Source organism: Panthera uncia, chromosome B1 (genome assembly GCF_023721935.1).
Source record: "Panthera uncia isolate 11264 chromosome B1, Puncia_PCG_1.0, whole genome shotgun sequence".
Taxonomy (NCBI): Eukaryota; Metazoa; Chordata; class Mammalia; order Carnivora; family Felidae; genus Panthera; species Panthera uncia.
In genome coordinates this window covers 10,843,405-10,850,938 of record NC_064811.1, presented here as the reverse complement: position 1 = coordinate 10,850,938, position 7,534 = coordinate 10,843,405, and the positions used below count along the sequence as shown (strand labels likewise).

At 41.4% G+C, this 7,534-nt stretch overlaps 1 long non-coding RNA gene across 1 annotated transcript; it reads right to left on the bottom strand.

Annotated features, from left to right (window-relative positions):
• Positions 1 to 5,256: 5,256 nt before the first annotated feature.
• On the bottom strand, positions 5,257 to 6,660 carry LOC125922646 (uncharacterized). Its single transcript, XR_007457722.1, has 2 exons — positions 6,378 to 6,660; positions 5,257 to 5,409 (listed from the first exon to the last, which is right to left on the bottom strand). It is a non-coding gene; the product is annotated as an uncharacterized LOC125922646 (long non-coding RNA).
• Positions 6,661 to 7,534: the final 874 nt, after the last annotated feature.

Sequence of the window (7,534 nt, the reverse complement as noted above, 5' to 3'; positions counted from 1 at the left end):
TTTGTTTTCATTTGTTCATTTCCTGGTAATAATTCCATTTCTGCATGGTACCTATCCCCCAGCCCAAAGATCCTACTCTTCTGAAAATCGTCCCTAACTGCACAATGGTAGCACTTTATTCGTCCTCTTCTTTATTTTTATTTTTTATAGATTTTATAAAGTTTATTTATTTATTTATTTATTCATTCATTCATTCATTCCTTCATTCAGACTCGTGCTGTCAGCACAGAGCCCAACGTGCGGCTGGATCCCATGACTGTGAGATCATGACCTGAGCTGAAAACCAAGAGTTGGGTGCTTAAACAACTGAGGCACCCAGGCGTCCCATGTCCTCTTAATTCCTATGTCTTTTCATGTGTATTTTTCCACACATGTATTTTTTAATTTGTATGTTGTATGACACTATGTCTGCCCGTATCTCAGGATCCTAATTAGCTTTATGATTTCTCAAGGTCCCAAACTGCTTTAATTCATGTAATTCATGTTGATTTTTTTTCTTTTTAGTTTTTGATTTAAAGAATTTGAGTAGAATTGGGGCACCTAGGTGGCTCAGTTGGTTGAGCATCCGACTTCGGCTCAGGTCATGATCTTGCAGTTTGTGAGTTCGAGCCCTGCGTCAGGCTCTGTGCTGACAGCTTGCTCAGAGCCTGGAGGCTGCTTTGGATTCTGTGTCTCCGCCTCTCTCTGCTCCTCCTATGCTTATGCTCTGTCTCTCTCTCTCTGTCCTATTTTACAGATGAGAAAACTGAGACTCAGAGTCTACAAAGCCATTCGATTACTAAAGAGTAAATCTAGAATTGAACATGGTACCTCTGGCTCCAGAAGCAGGGTCTTGGCTACTACAAAATCCTTTGCCATGGGGCACGTGGGTGGCTCGGTCGGTTGAGCATATGACTCTTGAATTCAGCTTAGGTCATGATCCCAGGGTCATGGGATTGAGCACCCCCCACCATGCAGCTTGCTTGGGATCCTCTCTCTCTCTCTCTCTCTCTCTCTCTCTTGCCCTCTCCCTTTCTCCCCTGCTCACTCTCTCTCTAAAATAAAAAACAAACAAACAAACAAAATCTTTGCCTTGTGTGTGATTGAGGGCACTATTCAAGTTCTACCTTCAAAACTCTCCTGCTTTGGGAATCCTGTGGGCAGCCACCTCTCCAAGCCCTCATCACCTATACACTCCCTATAGCACTCACTTGAAAGTTATTTTATAATTCTTTGAAGTGCACTGTGGCTATCTTTTCCTAGAAGGTGTTACACAAATATTAGTTGATTGACATCAATCTTGTCTCAGATATGCAGTAGTCAGTGTCAACCAACTGCTGCAACAAACAATCCCCCGATCTCAGTGGCCCAAAAGACTAAAGTTATATCGCTTGCTCATGTCATAGTCCAATGTAGTTTGGTGGTGGATTAGGGAGGGAGGATTAGGTTGGGGGTTCTTTGCTACACATAGGCATCTGGGTATCAGTGTCCTTTTTCACGGGCTTCTTTGCCTTCTCCAAGAGCCCTGGGGTCCTCCACTGAATCCTGCCGAGTGATGAAGGAAAAGCAAGAGTATACGCCATCTCACCCCTTGGGCTGGGGGTGATATCACTGATATCACTGCATTCCATTGGTAGGAACTTGGCATAAGATCTACCTAGATGCCAGCGGGCTGGCAAAGGTAAAGTGGTCTAGCCAAGAAAAGGCAAACATGGATATTGGAGAGCAAAGCACTTGAAAGCTTGAAAGCCAGTTTCTTCGTGTATAAATGGCAATGACAGGACAGTTGCAAAATTAGCACACAGAAGTTGCTTAATGAAAGCTTGTTGGTTCCGACTCTCGGCTTCTCATAAGCAGTAGGAAACCTTTGTTAGCTTCAAAGTGACATTGAAAGGGCTGACCAAAGGGTTTTTAGAAGGTCCAAGGGATGACTGAAAGGTAAGATGAAACAATAGGGGAAGAAGAAAGTAAGGCAAAAAGGAGAGAAGATGTAGCTGCCAAAGGGTGTTGGCACCAGCTGTTTCCATCATGTCTCTCCCGAAGCCTGATCTTAGGTGAGGTTTCGGGGTGACCAGGACTGTTACTCAGAAATCCCATCATGACTCACAAATAAGGTGGAGGCAGATCATGTTGGTTCTCGTGCCTTTTGCAGGCAATTAAATGAAAGACCAAGCTGGGAGCACGCATCAGACCTACAGAAAGACAGTCATACTATTAACTTTTTTTTTTTTTACAAGAACAGTAACACATAGATCGCCATTAATCCTCACCCTCTTCAGAAACAGCTCTGACCTAGTTTCCCACATGAATCATTCCCTTTGAAGGCAGACCCAGCCCACTGCAGAAATTCAAGATCTGCTCCCCTTCACTCTCCACCTCTGGTTTCATCTGCCCCCACGCTTGATCTTCTCAGCATGCAGACCGGTTTTGATTCCCTGCAAGGGCCAGATCGTCACGCCTGTGTGGATTTGCATACGCTGTTCCTTGTGTCTCTAAAGTTCTTCAGTCTTCTCTTTCACTCTCTTCTCATAGCGCTTCCCACGATGATGTGGCTATTTACCTTGCAAATGGTGCACTTCCTTGGGATAGGAAATCTGCCTTTAGTTCTACATCCCTGTTGTGTCACACTCGTATACATTCAAAGCATTTACGAAATAACAACTCTCATCTAGGTAGCTTTTAAATGTGTTACCCCATTTATTATCTTCAATAATCCATGATGTAGGAACTATAATTCTGACCACATTTGCATATATAACATATATTTATATTTATACATGATATATAAACAATCTATACTGTATTGTAAAACTTGCAAAATATGTTTTGGATAACATCCTTGAAATGTCTATATTAAACGCCTAAGAATATATAATATATATATATATATATATATATATTTAAAATGAAGAAGCTGAGGGAATTTGATAGCTGTCCACTGATAAGTAGAAAAGTTGAGATTCAAAGCTGCATCTATTTAATTCAAGAAGCTCAGCTCTGAACACTGACATATTCTAGACAAATGAATATCAAGAACAATTTATATTACAGTTCCTTCAAAGAGAGAGACATCATACAGTGGTTAACACTGTCAATGCAGTTAGTAAGAAAGACACTGTAATGGAGCAGAGTTCTGAGAAAAGCTGTGTTCCTGTCTGGGCTCTGGGCGAAGAGTTTCAGACTGGTGTCCACTGTGTTGCAGCAGGTATGGGCTTTTCTTGAAGCAGAGAAAAAGTCATCAAGATGCCTAGGAGATCGGCTTATGGGGACGAGGATTTCTGGTGAAACAGGAGGGCCTTCCCCTTCTCCATCCCCTACATAGCATCCTCTCTGTTACAGGCTGAATTGTGCCCACTCAAAACGTATATGTTTAAATCCTAACCCCTGGTATCTCAGAATGTGACTGTGTTTGGATACAAGGTCTTTAAAGAAATAATTATGTTCAAATAAGGTCATTGGGGTGGTTCCTAATCCAATCTGAGGGGTGTCCTTATAAGAAGAGGAAATCAGGACACAGGCCCGGAGTGAAGAAAGTGGGAAGACACAGGATGTAGATGGTCATCAACAAACCAAGGACAGGGGCTTCAGAAGAAACCAGCCTGGCTCACACTTTCACCTCAGACTTACAGTCTCCAGAATTGTGAGAAGATAATTTTCTGTTGGTTAAGGACTGAGTCTGTGGTATTTTGTTAAGGCAGCCCTGGCAAACTAATAGACTCCCTTTCATTCTTCAGTGACTCTCAAATAAGAAGGGTAGAAGCACATCTGGGAATAAAAATGGCTGACCTCGTTTCTTTTAGAGAGAAAAACATGGGTCTTGGACTCATGATCTCTAAGTCTGATTCATTCATTCATTCATTCATTCATCATTCATTTTTTTGGTCTGACACTTATTACCTGTCTACCATGGCCCAGGCAATGTGCTTGCTCATTAATGGAATTCAAACCCATTCCTTGCATTTGAGAGTCCCCATCTAGCACAGGACCAGATATGGCATAGACTTCAGATGATGCCTTTCTAATGTATAATTCCTCCTGTTCCTTGTTAACAGAACCCTGATTTATTGGTGTTGAATAATATGATGGATGAACATTTGCCAGTTTCTCCCGTAGACAGGGGTGGTTACATGACTAGAGCTGGCTAAGAGAAGTCGTGGGGTATAGTGTGGTAACAACTGGGAGGAACATCTGGATCCTCCTTCTATGAAGGGTTTGTTGCCCAAGTGTCCAGGAGTGCTGGGAATGGACAACCTTCAGCTGTCATCCCCATCAGGGACAGCCTCAACTGAGGAGAACTGCCTTGCCCAAAGTCATGGTCTTCCCAAAGTGGTCACAACAACGATTGATGATGGAATATAAAGTCCCGGTCATCTCAGACCAATAAGGACAACTCTAAAGAGCCATTATCTCTGGGGAGCTCTTCAAGGAATCAGCCAAAGCTGTTGTTGGACCTGCACTGAAGTTCCATTTTTTCTGTGTTCTAGTTCCTTCCACCTCCTTCCACAGAGTCAATTCCAGTGGCACACTTCAAACATCCTGCATGCTAAATCTTTCTCATGTGGCTACTTCCACTATAAAAATATGGAATAAACTTTCCCCTTGCCCTTTCCCTTCTTCCTGCCTCAATGCACAATGGCTGGGGCTCCAGCAGTCATTTTGTAACCATAAGGCAACTTCAAGAATCAAAGCCACATGCTAAGGATTGTGGAGCAGAAATAAAAAAAGCAAAGACCGCTATCAACATCTACCAGTTACCCCTGTCCTGCTTACTTTTGGACGTCTCATTACATAATAAAAATAAAACTCTTGATATGCTTAAACCACTGGTTTTGGTGTTGGATTTCTGTCACATGCAACCAAAGATAATTCCCACTGATATCAAACATTAAACAAATTCTTATATAAATGATACACTTTTTTATTTGAGTGAGAATTAAAGTATTCAATGAGAATGCGTAAGTGGATATGAGTGGTGGTCAGGCAAAATTTTTCCGGAGGTGGTGCTGGGGGTGATGGGTGTTTCTTGAAGTTGGAAGGAGTTGAGTGCTTTCTAGAACTAAAGTAAGCCAGCTGCAAGTATCTAGAACAAAAAGGTAGGTATCACGTAGACAAGGGGTAGAAATAGAAGATTGGCAGAATTTTGAAGCTGGATGCCAGATGTTTTCAGCTTGCCCCTGACTTTATTCTCCAGCCTTCTTCACCCAGTTCTCTACCCTGGAAAGCCAATCATTGTGGGTTATATCATTGTGGAAAGTGAATGAGATCAGACAGAAGGGGGAGAAGGACATTAGGGTATTTATTTCCCAGTTCCCTGCCCGTGGTGTTCCCCAGGCTAGCTGTGTGGTTGTGTGTCCTTCTATCAGAGGTCACTGTTCTTTTTAAGGTGGTTTTCTCGCATGACTTTCTCCTTCTGGGCTACCAACCAAGAATCTGTGGATAGAGTTCAGGAGGCCTGTGAACTTTAATAAAGAAAGTAAAAATACATCTTTACACACACTAACTTCTAATGAAAATTTACCATTTCCTTTAATTATCAAATTAGACAACACATCACAATGGCATTAGCGATGCCTGTGGCTGCTGTCATAAATGTTTTCATATCACTTCACAGAAGATGCAGATATGTCCAACTATCTTTTATGTTCATCACTACCTTGAAATTGCAATTTATATTAGACCCACCACTAGATCTTGGTAGGTAATGCACTAATAAAGAGGCATTTATATTGATATATGACAAACTTTTCTTATTTAAATATTTTATTCATCTTTTATTAAAATCAGCTTCTTTTGTAATTCTAAGTATTTTATCAAATTTATTTAAAAACATCATCTTGAGATGAGGTCTTTGGATGCCGCCAGACTGATAAAAGTTGAGGGGCCCAGCTCCTCTTTCCCCCCCATGTTCCACTGAGACTGATAGTAGTAACAGCTCCCCTCTCACTAGCCTGAGGGGCCTCAATACCCCACTACGCCTTTGTAAGTAATCCTTTTATTAAATCCTCCTTAATTTATCATGAGCCCAGCTTATCATCTGTGTCCTACTGGAACACTGACTGATATATTTCATAGAGACTTGGACTTATATAATCAAGAGTAGTTGTGAGACCTTAGGCAGGTCACTTGATTTCTCTGAGACTCTGTTTTTCTCATTTGTAAAATGGAGATAATACCCCAAACAATAAGATCAAAACATCTACTTTATTGTCAGGACAAGTCAATGTAATGTTTGAATATTATTTGACATTTTAAAAGTATTGCATAAGCCCTGTTTTTTATGTGTCAGCTTTCTCTTTCCCTTCTTTCCTCCTGTTCTGCTTGGCCAGCATGTTGGCAGGACCAAAATATACAGCTACTATCTGAAGATAGGGTTTGTTCCAGAAGATAATAGTACTCACGTTGCTTCTATTGATAAAGCTTCATGGAATGGGAAGTATTTAGTCTCCCCCTCTGTAATTTTTGCATCAAGTCTAGATGGAATAAGTTGTCATTAAAAAAAACCCAGAACAGGGGCGCCTGGGTGGCTCAGTTGGTTGAGCGTCCAACTTTGGCTGAGGTCATGATCTCACAGTTTGTGAGGTCGAGGCCCATGTCAGGCTCTGTGCTGACAGCACAGAGCCTGGAGCCTGCTTCAGATTCTGTGTCTCCCTCTCTCTCTGCCCCTCCCCTGCTCACACTCTGTCTCTCAAAAAATAAATAAACATTAAAAAAAATAAAAAAAAAAACAGAACAATATTTCTCAAATAGGAGTAACATAGATACCATTTCCAAGAATATTTTACAAATAGTGATTTCCCTGTGTTCAATTATTTTGATTGTAATATTATTTAAATGAGTACAAGTAAATTTGATATATAACCTTATGCTTATAGTTCTTGTATAGCTATGAATCAAAAACAAATTTGCAAATTAAATACAAGAGATGCTATTAAAATGATAAACTGAGCATATGCTTCAATGTCCTTTTTCTACCCCAAATACATAGAATAAAATTAACCATAGTACTGCTGTAAAACAAGAAGGAGTACTCTCCATAGACCAGCAATTATAAAGAATTCCTGAAAGGTTTGAGGCAGATGGAATGTGAATAATTGATGAAGCCTAACCACTCATGAGGGGGCTTCCTCCCAGTTGGGAGTAGCTTCAGATACTTTGTCTAAATGCTGAGGATTGAACACTGGAGCAGGAGGGAGCTCTAGGGAACTCTTGGCAGTCAAGGTGACTTCTACAATACCATAGTAGGAGAGACCAGATGGCTTGCCCCCTCCCCCTTCCACCCACCACACACACCACACTTGTGAGGGCAGTGGCAGAAGGGTCTGTCCCTAGGCAGAAGAAGTACATGGAGACATTAGACCTGAGAGGCAAAATAGCCCCCTGAGTGGCTGCTAATACTCAAGGGAAAGGAGGAGTCTCCAGACCAGAAGACTAGATTGTAACCATCCCAGCAATACATTCTACCTTTGTTTTATCATCACTGGCAATAGGCAGTATAATCCAGCTCTCAAATAGACAAACAATCAAAAATACAAAGACAAGTGCAAAACCAAGACTC